This window comes from Rhinolophus sinicus, chromosome 16, assembly GCF_057876585.1.
Source record: "Rhinolophus sinicus isolate RSI-liver-muscle chromosome 16, RSI-T2T, whole genome shotgun sequence".
In the NCBI taxonomy this organism is placed as follows: domain Eukaryota; kingdom Metazoa; phylum Chordata; class Mammalia; order Chiroptera; family Rhinolophidae; genus Rhinolophus; species Rhinolophus sinicus.
Genome location: NC_142516.1, coordinates 100,301,358 through 100,315,992, shown reverse-complemented (window position 1 = coordinate 100,315,992; position 14,635 = coordinate 100,301,358). Strand labels below are relative to the sequence as shown.

At 37.7% G+C, this 14,635-nt stretch overlaps 1 long non-coding RNA gene across 8 annotated transcripts in view; it reads left to right on the top strand.

Annotated features, from left to right (window-relative positions):
• The window catches only part of LOC148755078 (uncharacterized), a 129,625-nt gene that overhangs the window by 21,183 nt on the left and 93,807 nt on the right, over positions 1-14,635 (top strand). For all 8 annotated transcript variants that reach the window (XR_016019402.1, XR_016019398.1, XR_016019401.1 and 5 more), the window contains exon 2: positions 8,590-8,751. This is a non-coding gene — a long non-coding RNA (uncharacterized LOC148755078). The remainder of the gene's footprint in view (positions 1-8,589; positions 8,752-14,635) is intronic.

Sequence of the window (14,635 nt, the reverse complement as noted above, 5' to 3'; positions counted from 1 at the left end):
ATTCCTCGATTTCCCAAGCCCATACTCTGTAACAGCAGTTTCTGTCCATAAGGCGAAGGCCACCTTAACTCTTTGGACAAACTCTTCATGCTAAAATTTATATCATTTTAACTAGATTTTTTTTTAAATCACCCTTAAAAAAAGTTAATGGGTCACATGTTGAGAGTATTAAAATAGAAAGAATCTCTTTGAAAAAGCATGGGTTTGCACTGCAGAAAGCAAACCAACACAATAATTTCGGGTATCTAGATGTTCCAAATATGAAATAATTTGAAAATTCAGGAAGTTTCAGTGTGCAATCTTTATTTTTTGAGGGGTAGAGATGCTTGTAGTTTCCGGACAGTTTATTTTGTTTCCTATCTTGATTGTTGATATCTCCTTGTCCTGCCAAAAGATTTGCTGGAGGAGAAATGAGATGATCCTTTCAAGGATCTGAGGCCTCCTTACAACCTGAGCCAGGTGTACATGAGAGCTGTGGGATTTTGACAGAAACCCAGATGTGAGCAGGCGAGAGCAGGTGGGGAGAGCTGAAAGGAGTTGAGAACAGTCTCTGCTAATCCCAGGCACTGAGGTCGGAACAGCGACCTATTGCAGAGGAGAGAGGAGGCAGCATGCTTAAAAATTCAGACTGTTAACTACAGAGATTATCTTCCTCCAAGAAGTGCAACACCAGAAAACATGAAGGGTGAACATTCGGTTCTGGTTGATAATATGCATCAATAAAAAGTTGGCCTTAAGTGGAGGCCTAAACGGGCTTCCGTGTCATGTCAGAGTTCACCCCCTCAGGAGTCAGGGGGCTCTGTGTGTGCCATTCTTATTTTCCGCAGGTTCTCATTCATTTAGAATATGGTCCACATATGGCAGACAAGAATAGGCTCAAACTAAATTAAAATGTCTAGGAGACAACCGCCTGATTGAAAAGGTATGATTCATAGCTACAGCAGCATGAATATTCCTATTTTATTGTGTTTTCTGGTCACTTTTTCCAGGGGGAGAAGCATCCATCTTAATGACCAGATCATGAGGCTTTTTGCATTTTATAATAGGAGAGTAAGGATGCACTCTCTCAACAACTTTCATGTGTATGTGATTATTCTACAGCGCAACAAGATTGTTCCTCCTTCTTTTCTAGACCAATCAGATATGTCTGGGTTACATCAGCATTTGGAAATCTATGCTCCATACTCTCCACACATACTGAGAAGCCTCAACTTGCCCTGAGGCAGTTTTTGTTTTTTAAAGCCAGATAGTTTGCTGCATATTAAGAAATGAAACATATTAGAAATGATAGAATTAGAAAATTATCATACTTTAATTACTCATGTAATAATTGACTCAGGCAAGAATCATCATTGGATACTGAAACTATTGGGAGAAAAGGTGTTAGAAAACAAAATATTCGAGTCTCAAAAATATCATCCTACCATTTTTTAAAACTGGTGAGGTATGATTGACATACCAAAAGCTGTACATATTGTATATACACAACTTAATGAGTTTGGAGATAAATATATAGTCCTGCAATCATCACCAAAATCTATGCCATAAAAATATCCATTACCTCCAAAAATTTCCTCCCACCCTCTACTCATTATTATTTTTCGTATGTGTGCATGATAAGAACACATAACATAAGCTCTACCCTCTTAGTAAATGTTTACGAACACAATACAGTATTGGTGGCTGCAGGCTCTGTGCTGTACAGTTGATCTCTAGGACTGTTTGTCCTGCCTAACTGGAACTTTGTACCCTTTGCCCAGCACCTCCCCGGACTTCCTCCTCTTCCCAGCCTCTGGTAACCACCATTCCTACTCTGAGCTTGAGTTTGACAATGTCCTACGTACCTTCTGAGGTAATTTTTTAACTTAATATGTTCCTACAAGGATTTTCATCTTTAATCAAGCACTATGTTAATACCATCATCTCAAAATACTGTGTTGAATTATTTAAAATGTTCAAATTGAACCCTTTAAAAGGAAGTTTAAAAAAAAAAAATGGTGCACCCACTGTGGAAAACAGTTTTGCCTTTCCTCAAACCCAGAGGGTTGTTGTGAGGATGAAGTGAATTAATAAAAGTATAATGGCTGTAGCTATATTTACTACACAGCCAATATTCAATACACATTACAAATATTTCTCTCAAATAAATGCAAATCATATGGAAGTTGCTCTAAGAGTAATGTCTCCTTGTGCCGTTATCTATGCAATTCATCTTATGTTAATGATTTCTCACATAAAGGTGTTTCTAAAGACATTTGCATTTTCTGACAGTTTTGTGTCTGTGTTTTTGGACCTATGATTCACAAATATGAATAAGGCGTGCTCTAAGCAATTCAGATAAAATTCCTTTCTTTGAATGGAATCAACATTCCTTTGTAATTCTGTTCAGATTATAAAATAGTAATGGAGTTGACTTTTCCTCACAAATGTAAAAACTTGCTACCATTCAAAAGTTATTCATGTATTCAGGTTTTTGGAGTTGGAAGGAACTTTAGAATGGCATAACAGGTTTCAGAATAGCAAGACATGGAAAAAGTTCAGTTCTTACTCAATGATGCCACATTGTCACCATCAAAAATTAGAGGCTAGGGGCCGACCCGGTGGCTCAAGCAGTTAGAGCTCCATGCTCCTAACTCCGAAGGCTGCCGGTTCGATTCCCACATGGGCCAGTGGGCTCTCAACCACAAGGTTGCCAGTTCGAGTCCTCGAGTCCTGCAAGGGACGGTGGGTAGCGCCCCCTGCAACTAAAATTGAACACAGCACCTTGAGCTGAGCTGCAGCTGAGCTCCCGGCTGGCTCAGTTGGTTGGAGCGCGTCCTCTCAACCACAAGGTTGCCTGCCGGTTTCGACTCCCGCAAGGGATGGTGGGCTGTGTCCCCTGAAACTAGCAACGGTAACTGGACCTGGAGCTGAGCTGCACCCTCCACAACTAAGACTGAAAGGACAGCAACTTGACTTGGAAAAAAGTCCTGGAAGTACACACTGTTCCCCAATAAAGTCCTGTTCCCCTTCCCCAATAAAATCTTTTTTTTAAAAAAGTTAGAAGCTAAAGATATATAAGATTTTTCTATCGCTACAGGAAGTTTTCTATCTATCCCACTCAATAAATAAAATTTATTTACTGGGAATTTATGACTTAAAATTTTAGTTTACACAATACAGCTGAGTAGACTACCTGAGAAGAAATTCTGGGATTGTTACACGGAGCTGTGGTTTTATGTCTTTCTATACCTGTTATAAATAATAAAAGCAAAGGAAAGTATCAGCTGTAACATGTGCTGGGGAGTGTGTTCTCTTCTATGAATATCCAAACTACTCTATTTGGACCTTTGTTGCTCCACTTACCATATTCCATAACACGGAGTTTTATTATTTCAAAAGCACTTTGACATATCTCTTGTAATTGCCATAAAACTCTTCTGAAGTGTATATTATGTATCTCCATTGGATGGCTGAGAAAATTGAGGTAATCAGGTTAGGTATCTTGTGCAAAACCATAAAATAACTAAATGGCATAGACTAGGGCTCACTCCTAGGACTTCTTACTCCATCTCCAGAGCTCTATTTCCCCATTGCTTCTCAGGTGTCATTGCCCTTTTATACTAAGGACATTCTGATATGTTCCCTTTAGCATCAAGCTCAGTGCTTTGCCCAGGCAAATATACCTAATACATATGAAGGTATGGATGAAGGAAGGGAGATAGTGGAGGAGACTATTGAGGATTCTGGAAGAAAGGAGATTGATTAGAAAAAGCAATTGGGACTCTAAGTATAGTGAGAACTCTTTCTTTTTGCACTGAAATAAGAAAAATTTGGAATGAAGGAAAAAAGCAAGCAGCCCCTCTCATGATGACATCTCATCTAGCCATCCTCTCAGCCATCCACGGTCTTCCCCCTCCCCCTCTCCACTCCTGTCCTTTACTGCTCCTTGACTTCTGAGCATCGAGATGGGATACCTGATTTGTTTTCCACAGACATCAAAGAAGCCAAGTTTGCAAATGAAAACCAGTTTTATAAAAAGGTGCCATGATAGTGATTCAAGGGGAAAAATAGTACCCCTAAGTCGATAGAAAGATGTGCAAATGCTGAGACAGACTCTTTGTCTCCATACCATCCTAAGGACAAAACTCTCAATTGCTAAATCTCACTTCTCCTTCTAACCATTTGCTCTGAGGAAGCATTGAAACTCAGCCAGGAAGCTAGGAAGTGCAACCATCCCTCCCACCCCATCCTGATCCAGTAATCGCATAGGATGCCAGGTCCATTCGGACACCCAAACAACCTGGGCCTGAGTTGGGAGGTTGAGGCCAGTGAATTCCATCCTTGCTTCCTGTCAAGTTCCTGCATGTCTCATCCCCATCACCTATCACCTCTTCTATCCATACCCTCTACTCTTCAGCTCAGAGTCTTACCCATCTCTGCCTCTCCCACTTTAATGGCCCACAGCCCTTCTGACTGGGTCCTTGGGAATTATGGTCTATTTTAATGAACACCCTCTGCTTCTTCAACATCATAGCACATTCTCTTCACCCTTCTTTCCTACAAGATGCCATATCTTTTCAGCTCCAATGAGGATGACTTATTTTCCCATAATCAATACTTCAGGCCTGCTGGTGGTGGGGAGACGGGGTTGATTAGCATAAGCCGGGCTCCCCATTTGGTGATTCCTATTATTTTACCCTTCCCCTCATGTCCTCTTTTAACACTTAGGCAACGTGACCACACTACGCTCTATCCCTCCTCCTTACTCTTTTTGTGGGCCAGTTGTCTCCAACACCCACTGGAGACTTTGGCACCTTATTCATCTACTCCCAACTCCACAAACAGCCATCCTGGGATATTTCAACTATCTCGTTTTATGTTGTGACCTTGACTTTATTGAGTTTTATTTTCTTTCCACTTCGGTGCCCTACTTCTTAGGCATCCCCCTCTCCCCACTGGATTTTAACATCATTTGAATTTTCTGTTTCAAATTTCTTCAACTCCAATACTCCATGTACTCTATTAACCTGCCCTCAGTTAGTTTCCCAATGACTTCTTTTTTTTTTAATTTTTATTGTGAATATTGGGGAACAGTGTGTTTCTCCAGGGCCCATCAGCTCCAAGTCGTTGTCCTTCAACCTAGTTGTGGAGGGTGCAGCTCAGCTCCAAGTCCAGTTGCCGTTTTTACTCTTTAGTTGTAGGGGGTGCAGCCCACCATCCCATGCGGGAATTGAACCAGTAACCTTGTTGTTAAAAGCTCATACTCTAACCAACTGAGCCATCTGGCTGGCCCCCCACCCCCAATGACTTCTTTCTTTTTTTCCATCTTTTTTTTTTAAATTAAAGTTTATTGGGGTGACAATTGTTAGTAAAGTTACATAGATTTCAGGTGTACACTTCTGTATTACATCATCTATAAATCCCATTGTGTGTTCACCACCCAAAGTCAGTTTTCCTTCCATCACCATATATTTGATCCCCTTTACCCTCATCTACCACCCCCTTCCCCACTTACCCTCTGGTAACCACTGAACTATTGTCTGTGTCCTTGAATTTTTGTTTCTCATTTGTTTGTCTTGTTCTTTTGTTGTTTTTGGTTTATATACCACATATCAGTGAAATCATATGGTTCTCTGCTTTTTCTGTCTGACTTATTTCGCTTAGCATTATAATCTCAAGATCCATCCATGTTGTCACAAATGGTCCTATTTCATCTTTTCTTACCGCCGAATAGTATTCCGTTGTGTATATATACCACAACTTCTTTATCCATTCATGTATCGAAGGACATTTTGGTTGTTTCCATGTCTTGGCCACCGTAAATAAAGCTGCAATGAACATTGGAGCACACGTGTCTTTATGTATAAATGTTTTCAGATTTTCTGGGTAGATATCCAGGAGAGGGATTGCTGGGTCATATGGTAATTCTATTCGTAATTTTTTGATGAACCTCCACACTGCCTTCCATAGTGGCTGCACCAGTCTGCATTCCCACCAACAGTGTATGAGGGTTCCTTTTTCTCCACAGCCTCTCCAACGCTTGTTACTATTTGTCTTGTTGATGATCGCCATTCTGACTGGTGTTAGGTGATATCTCATTGTGGTTTTTATTGGCATTTCTCTAATGATTAGTGATGTTGAGCATTTTTTCATATGTCTATTTGCAATTTGTATGTCCTCTTTGGAGAAATGTCTCTTCAGGTACTCTGCCCATTTTTCAATTGGGTTGTTTGTTTTCTTGTTGTTGAGTTGCATGAGTTCCTTGTATACTTTGGATATTAGCCCCTTATCGGAGGCACTGTTTGTAAAAATTTTCTCCCATTCAGTTGGTTGCCTCTTTATTTTGTCAATGGTTTCTTTTGCCGTGCAGAAGCTTTTAAGTTTGATATAGTCCCATTCATTTATTTTAGCTTATACTTCCTTTGCCTTTGGAGTCAAATTCATAAAATGCTCTTTGAACCCAAGGTCCATAAGTTTAGTACCTATGTTTTCTTCTATGCAGTTTATTGTTTCAGTTCTTGTGTTTAAGTCTTTGATCCATTTTGAATTAATTTTGGTACATAGTGATAGACAGCAGTCCAGTTTCATTCTTGTGCACGTGGCTATCCAATTCTGCCAGCACCATTTATTGAAGAGGGTGTCTTTTCTCCATTGTATGTTTTTGGCTTCTTTGTCAAAAATTGTCTGTCCATATTTATGTGGTTTTATTTCTGGGTTCTCAATTCTATTCCATTGGTCTATGTGTCTGTTTTTCTGCCAATACCATGCTGTTTTGATTATTGTAGCCCTGTAGTACAAGCTAAAGTCAGGGAGTGTGATACCTCCAGCATTGCTCTTTTTTCTTAGGATTGCTTTGACTATTAGGGGTCTTTTGTGGATCCAAACAAATCTGATGATTTTTCGTTTTATTTCTTTAAAAAATGCCCTCAATGACTTCTTAATTACTAAATTCAAAGGATTCTTTCCAATCCTTCATTTACTGGTCTTCTCTGTTGAATGTGAATTTCTTCTTGAAACTCCTTTCTCCTGTATTACTTATTTGTACTACTTACCAAGCCAGGGGCCTACCTTCTTTTATTCTGGGTTTTTATGATGAACTTTAAATAGTTTTCATATCATAAGTTTGATATTTTATCCAAATGTTTACAGACTTTTTTTTCACATTATAATACTTTATATTTTGCAGTAAACAATGCTATATGGAATAAAGAAGAAATAAATATATTAAGAAATATTTAATACAGCCAAGTTAGTTCTCTATTTAAACAAAAACATAAACAGAAACCCAGTGTATAAAACCAAGAAACAAGTGGCTGTCCTGGGTGAAACCCAAATCTCAGTTTCCCCACCTCCACGGGTACCCAGGGTGAGGTTCTCAGAGGGCAGTGGAAAGCTGACCTAGTGGAAAGGGTGCTAAGCCAGAGGGCAAGAGTGGTAGTCTGATCTCTGCATCTTAACTCTGCTCTCCTGTTGCCTGACCCAGGAAGTATAAGTAACACTGCTTTCCCCCTCTACTTTGTAGGGTATTGGAGGAGTTTAAAAAGCATATTTGAATAACTACTTTATGAAGAAAAATAACTCAGAAAACTTAAGGCTAAAAGTAATGCCTTATTAATTAGAAATATAGATGGGAATTTTTTTCCCCAAGTGTGTTACCCTTTGGAAAAATACCATGTTTCCCCAAAAATAAGATCTAATCTGAAAATAAACCCTAGCATGATTTTTCAGGATGACATCCCCTGAACATAATCCCTAATGCATCTTTTGGAGCAAAAATTAATATAAGACCAAGTCTTATTTTCAGGGAAACACAGTAGGAAAATAAGGAAATAAATTACTCTTTATGCATTTGGTAAATAAAGGAACTTCAGGAGTTAAGAATACATAACCCAGGTTTCATGAGTACCAGGTGGAATTATGTGCAAAATTTCATCTGTTTATACAGTTTGGTAGGGAAGGGATTTATATTTTATCAGATTATTTAAGGAATTTGTGACCATAAAAAAAGGTTAAGAAGCACTGTCTTAGAAACAGAGACCCTCTCCTTCTTTCCTTCTCCCCACACCCTCACCCTCTTTGAGGTGACGGGCACCCTCTGCTTCTAGTCTGCGTTCCCGTAACACTGTGTATACTGCTTATCATGGGTGCTATCTCCCCATTCCTCCTGTGAAATAAGTGAACTTGTACACAGCACTTTTAATACGAGGTACTTACTAAGACAGGAAAGCAACTAATACAGTGTAGAAATTAGCATTAAAGACAATTAGCATTTAAACAGAAGCTTTTCAGCTACATCTCCAATTAGCCAGAAAATGCAATAACTAAGGCCATTTATTGCCTAAGTAGTTTCCACGTTAAATTTTGTATTAAGTCATAACATATTTTATACTTGTTCTGTTAAAAGCTATATGACTTAATCTCTGATTTTGATATATAAAAATAAATATTCACAATTTTGTGGAACAGCATTAATTTTTTAAAAATAAAGGTTGAACCAGCATTAAGCATGATGTCAATTTTTTTTTTAATGGGAAGAAGACGATATGGAAATATGGATGCAAGGATCAATTTTAAACTTGCCTTCATCCTTTCATTCATTTGCTACAGGGAAGCTGCCAAGAGATTTGCACCTGGAGAACACATAATTCTGTGATTCTCATACGTTCTCCCAGCACACTGATGCCCCCCTTAGAGGAACCCTGAAAGTATGTGCACAGCCCAAGGCTTTGTGGTCTTCAGGGCAGCTTCACGTGGACATCAGTAATGGAGGTAGGTAGTGTTTCTCTGCATTTTATTGGTACAGGGTGAGTAGGATGGAGGATACATTTTTTTATAAGTCTTTGATAAATTAGGAAATTGTACATTTCCATTCTTAAATGCCTTTAATGACAACCACACTGACGAGAATGGCACAACACTCATGTTCCATTGCATTGCAATGGATCCAACTTGTTTGGTGACTGGTTATAAGGAAAATCAAGGCCGTAGTTAGGGCCTTATGAATATCTTATTTGATCCATTATGTTTCATGTCCCTAACTCCCATGGTGGTTCCTTCATCCTCTGATGGTACTGGTAAGTGTTTCAGGAATTGGCTGTAGGTTTTAATCCTTACTCTGATTCTATAAATGTGTGTAATAAACACTTGAGAACTGCTCTCAGCATCCTATTCATTAAAAAATGAATATAGCACATACAAGCTGTTGACTGTCTTTCCTTTTAAAGCGTAAAATCTTACCTGCTTTTAAATGCCAGTTGATAAATGGGGTATGCTTGAAGTTACATTCTTCAGGGTGTTATCTCATCAAGTAATGCAGCACTATTTGGCTTCTCCTGACCTTAGTGCAGAAGAAATGGATCATTATTTTGTGAAAGAAATGTAATGGGAATAAGGCTGTACCATTTTCTACTTCAGTGCTTGCCTAGAGCTTGCTCTGTGATTATACTTAAAATATTATGGAAAGGGCTAAAACCTGGACTTTCCGCCCTCTCTAGTGGCCATTCTATTCCTTGTTATGCTTTATATGTTGTTCTCCGTCTGCCCAATGTTATAACCTTGTAGTCTGAGGTCTAACAATAGCTTGATAAAGGAGTCCTCTCAATTGAAGCCTTCAGATTTTTTAAGAAACTGCTCTGCTGTAAGGAAAATGAAGTCTCTTTACTCCGTGATTGCTGTATTTTCCTTCCTATACTTACTGAAAAAGTGGTGCACAATCTATATAACATATCTGGCTGATTTGTAAAGCAATTGTCGCCAAATTACATTCTGTCCTACTCTTCCCACAATTGTATGGTTACGTGTGATTTGCTAGGATTCTCAACAAATGAGAAAAGTTCCAGGAATGGAACAGGGGAATAATCTGTTTTGAAATGTAAAATTTAAACCTTCTTTGGAGTATAGCCAAGGAAGAAAGAAAGACAAGAGAATATGTAGTTCTTAATCATAATGAACCTCATTTCAGTATATTTCCTTGCAATCTGGAATCAACATTTCTACATGTGCTTGAGAGGAAGTGTAATCAGGTACTTGTAAGTCTATATTAGATGTGACAATTAGCTTAAACTTTCCTTGTGTTAGCAAGAGGAGAGGGGGTATGATGCAGTGGAAGGAATGGTGGACCAAAGTTTTAGGCTCTTTTTAACTATTCAAGATTGGACCAGTCACTTAAAATCAATTAATTGATTGACTCATTCATTCATTCATTCATTCTTCATTCGTTCATACATTCAGTAGATATCTATTTTGCACCAACAGTGTGCTATGACCTGGAGTCCTCATCTGTGATAACACTGAGGTAATATGTGATAACACTGTTTACAGTTGAATGTCATTGATTTTGAATCATATGATGAAAACAAAATTGAGAGAAATAAAAGTATTTTTTAAAAGTATTGGCTACTGTAATGTGGTTTCATAAAAGATACATAATATTATTTATAAGAAAATATTAATCTAGAGTACAATTTTTAAAAACTATTGATTTCTGAGGTGATAGTTCTTTCTTTGGAAGTTAGACATATTCACAGCAGAGCAATTCACATAGGCGATACTAGGTGATAGTTTCTGAAGCTGTGATGGTTTAGCTTCTTTTACTCCAGTGACAGATACCCAGTCAGAAACCATCTGGACTGACACAGGAAATTGATTTCTATCCCTGGAATCCTAATTTAACTAAGGGGATAACAATGTGGATCCAGAAGATTTGAAAATTTAATTCAGGAGTCTCAGTTGAAGCTTATCAGGTTATATAGAGGTAACAGCAGTGACCGTTTGGGAGAAAAATATTCCAGAATATACTCTGCCCCATTCCACTACTCTTGGGTAGGGTTTGACCTCATATCTCATCCCCAAATGAGGTGGAGTTGTTCACTGACTTAATAAATACATTGGACAAAAAACAGTAGTCTACTGATCATTCAAGGAACTACTTACTGTTACATTTTTGTTTGATTTGAGCACCAGTGATTGTTTGTTGAACAGTATTCTGGCACAGAGAGGATAAAAATCTGTTTTAAATGGCTCCTGTTCTGACGTTCATAATTATGAAAAATAAGGCTCCAGAGCAGGTTTTGAAACTACCCCCAAAAACCAGCCGGAGTGCCAGCGAGCCCCACCCGAAGAGACGTGAATGTAAAGACAGGCTCATGGGAAGTGGGACTGGTCCCAGCATCTGTTCACCTCCAAAGGATGTCCGCATGTGGTCTTGCTCAAAGGACAGTGCAGGAGGCAGAGCAGCAGCTGTGAAGCAATCGGAAGGAAAGATCAGGCCTGCTTTGGGAGGACAGTGCCTCCCTCACCCCGCCCCCCAGAGCAAGTCAAGTAACAGAGTGGATTATGAAATGTTCTCATGTCAACTATTCCCTTCCTTTCACAGCAACCCCACATCATAGACCCAGTGGGTTTTATTAATCTTTCTTTTACTGAGGAATAAATTGAACTTCCAATTAAGTAGCTGTTAAATGTACACAGCTAATAAGCATCAGGGGACGGGCTTGCAGTCAGGCCTTCTGAATTCTAAATTTCACAGTCAATTGGTTGCCTAACTTCCTCTCACTCAACACTCAGCTCAGAGATGTTAGACATAGAAGCGGCAGCTTTGGGGAGGAGAGGAGGTATGTGATCAGAAGCTAATTTCCCACAGTAGAGAATTAGTTACCGATGGTGGGTGATTTGGTCTTGGTAACAATGCATTGGAATGGTACAAATACATCTCTGAAATGAATAATCCGCACCCCCGTTAACATACCTCTTCTTCTACAAAGAGCTTAGTTGGTAGCACTTTTAATCTAATCAGAGCTATGCTAACGATCCCTTTTGGGAAAGGAGCTCAGCCTAGACATCAGTATATTCAAAAGAAATGACAAGATACCAAAGACTTGACATTGAACAAATTAACCATGTGGGCATTTTTAAAATGGAGTTTGAAGCAATAGAAATGTCCTCCTCCTCACACTGCATCATTTTAGAGTATGGGAAGATGCTTGTCAAAATTTCTAAGCTTTATGGTGGGAGGTGTAAAATCAATGTACAGACAGACAGCTAGAAATTCTGAATAGGATAGAACAAAAGAACATATTATAATGAACATGTTGACAGGAAGATGTATCAGACAACATAATACATCCTTTTTTATATCAAATTTCTACAGTCTTTATAATGTGTGCTTATATTTTCTGTTTCTTTAGCTTAGGAGTTGGCAGAATCGATTTTGTCTTAAAAATGTAGATGTGCAATCACAACTTTTTGTCTAGTGTGTTGTGTTAAACATCCCAGGACTCAGAATATACCCATACTATTCAAATTAATACCAAATTTGCCCATTTTAGTAAGACCCCTAAATTTGTGGCTCATTCTTTTCTCAGATTTCTCATATTGACAAATAACTTTACTAGGTGCTCAAAGGTCTGTCTCTAATCTCTCTCTTATAAGGATACATTTAACGTGTTTTATAAAGATGTGATGGCATTTAATGCCCACCTGGATGATGTAGGATAACCTCCACGGCTCAAGATCCTTAATTTAATCACATCTGTAAAACCCTTTTTTCCAGGTAAGGTAACATTCACAGGTCCCATGGATTAGGACTTGGATATCTTCTAGGAAGCCATTTTTCAACCCACCACACATCGTTGAGTGAGTGTTCTTAAAAGCCACAAGTGATGTTTTCAACTAGAAATATTTTGGTTTGCCTCAGAATTGGTAATATAGAGAGGACTAATCTTAAATCAAAGATCATACCTAATTCAGTGTTCTGTTCAGTACCTAGTATAGAGATACAGGGTCAGTCAAACCAGCCCAGGCACTGCCTGTGTATTCAGAGCACAATCAAATCCAACCTGCTTCTCTCAGTGCAATTGGTCTGCATTATCCCTGGATCAGGACATACTCATTCTGTAACTCTGGGGGCCATCTTTCTAAGCCACAGTGAATCAAATTTTTTGATACATTTAATTAATACAATTAATTATTTTTTAAGAAAAAGTGTTCTGATTTTACTTTATTTTGTTTAAAAATTTTTTAAAAATTTTGTCAATTGTCAAGTATATTGATTTATTCATTAAATATTTATAGCATGCTCAGTACTATGATGATTTTAAGTGATCAAAAATGAATCTTATATATATAAAGCTTTTATGTTGATAAATTCAAGCAAGTTCTATCACCAAACAACACTGCAAAGTAAAGTCTTTAGGGTACAGTCATATTTTTCAAAAACAATTTAACCTTTAGGTATCTAGAGATTTTATACTTATGTGACTGTATATATATACCATGTTTTCCCGAAAATAAAACCTAACTGGAAAATAAGCCCTAGCATGATTTTTCAGGATGACATCCCCTGAACATAAGCCTTAATGCATCTTTTGGAGCAAAAATTAATATAAAACCCAGTCTGATGTTCAGGGAAACATGATGTGTATATGAATCATATATATATATATATATATGCCAGGGGTGCCAAAAAAATGTATATATTGAGTATTACAATTTTTTTTTTTTTTGTAGTTGCTCAATACAGTGACATTTTTAATATGCAAAAACCTCTAAATGTTCTAAATAGCAATTAATAAAAGATTACTTCTTAAGGACCGGGACATGCATTTTTATCTTTTTATGGTGATAACAGAAACACTATGAATGTAAGTGGGTATAAATATATGTGTGTATAATAGTAACTTCAAATATACTACTTATATGGCAAGATAACTCAACTTTTCTTTTTTTTTTTTTTCATTTGTTTGCTTTTTTTAATTTTTTTTATTTATTTATTTTTTTAATTAGTTTCAGGTGCACAAGACAAAGCAAAACTTAGACGTTTATCATTTATATCCCTCACTCTGTGTGAACCCCCCTCCCCCATCCACTATCCCTCTGTACGTTCCCAAAACCTCTCACCTTCCCCTTATCCCCACCCGCCTGCCCCTCTAGCAACCCTCTGTTTTTCCTCCATGTTTCCAAAACTGTTTCTGATTAGTTCATTCACTTATTCTTTTCTTTAGATTCCGCATATAAGTGAGATCATATGGTATTTGTCTTTCTCTTTCTGACTTATTTCACTTAACATAATGTTCTCTAGGTCCATCCATGTTGTTGCAAATGGTAAGATTTCTTTCTTCTTTATGGCTGCGGAGTATTACAATTTTAATACAGTTTTCCTTTCTTAAAATGTGTATACATTTTTTGGCACCCTTTGTGTGTGTGTGTATGTATGTATGTATACATATGTATGTGTATATAGATAGATAGATAGATAGATAGATAGATAGATAGATAGATAGATAGATAGAGAAAATATAATTTTAATATAAAGCATTATATTGCATAAGGCCAAATCTGACAGATTTCTCCAAGAAGGCAGGCCTTATTTTAGACTCTAGTTCTCAGTTTTTCAGGCTTTCAAAATACGTGGGAGTGGTGTTATTTTTGAGAAGGGAAGTACACCATTTATGTGGTCACACCAAACAGACGGTTACTTTCTCCATGCATAAATGTAGCCTTGATTCTAATTGCCATAATCCATATGATAATAAGTTAGGACATGTTTTAAATTTCACTTTGGGACTATATTAAACTGAAGGGGTAAACAAAAGCGACTGGATGAGGAAGTAAAATGTAAACTTCCTAGTTTATGATTTCAGAAAATTATTGCGGT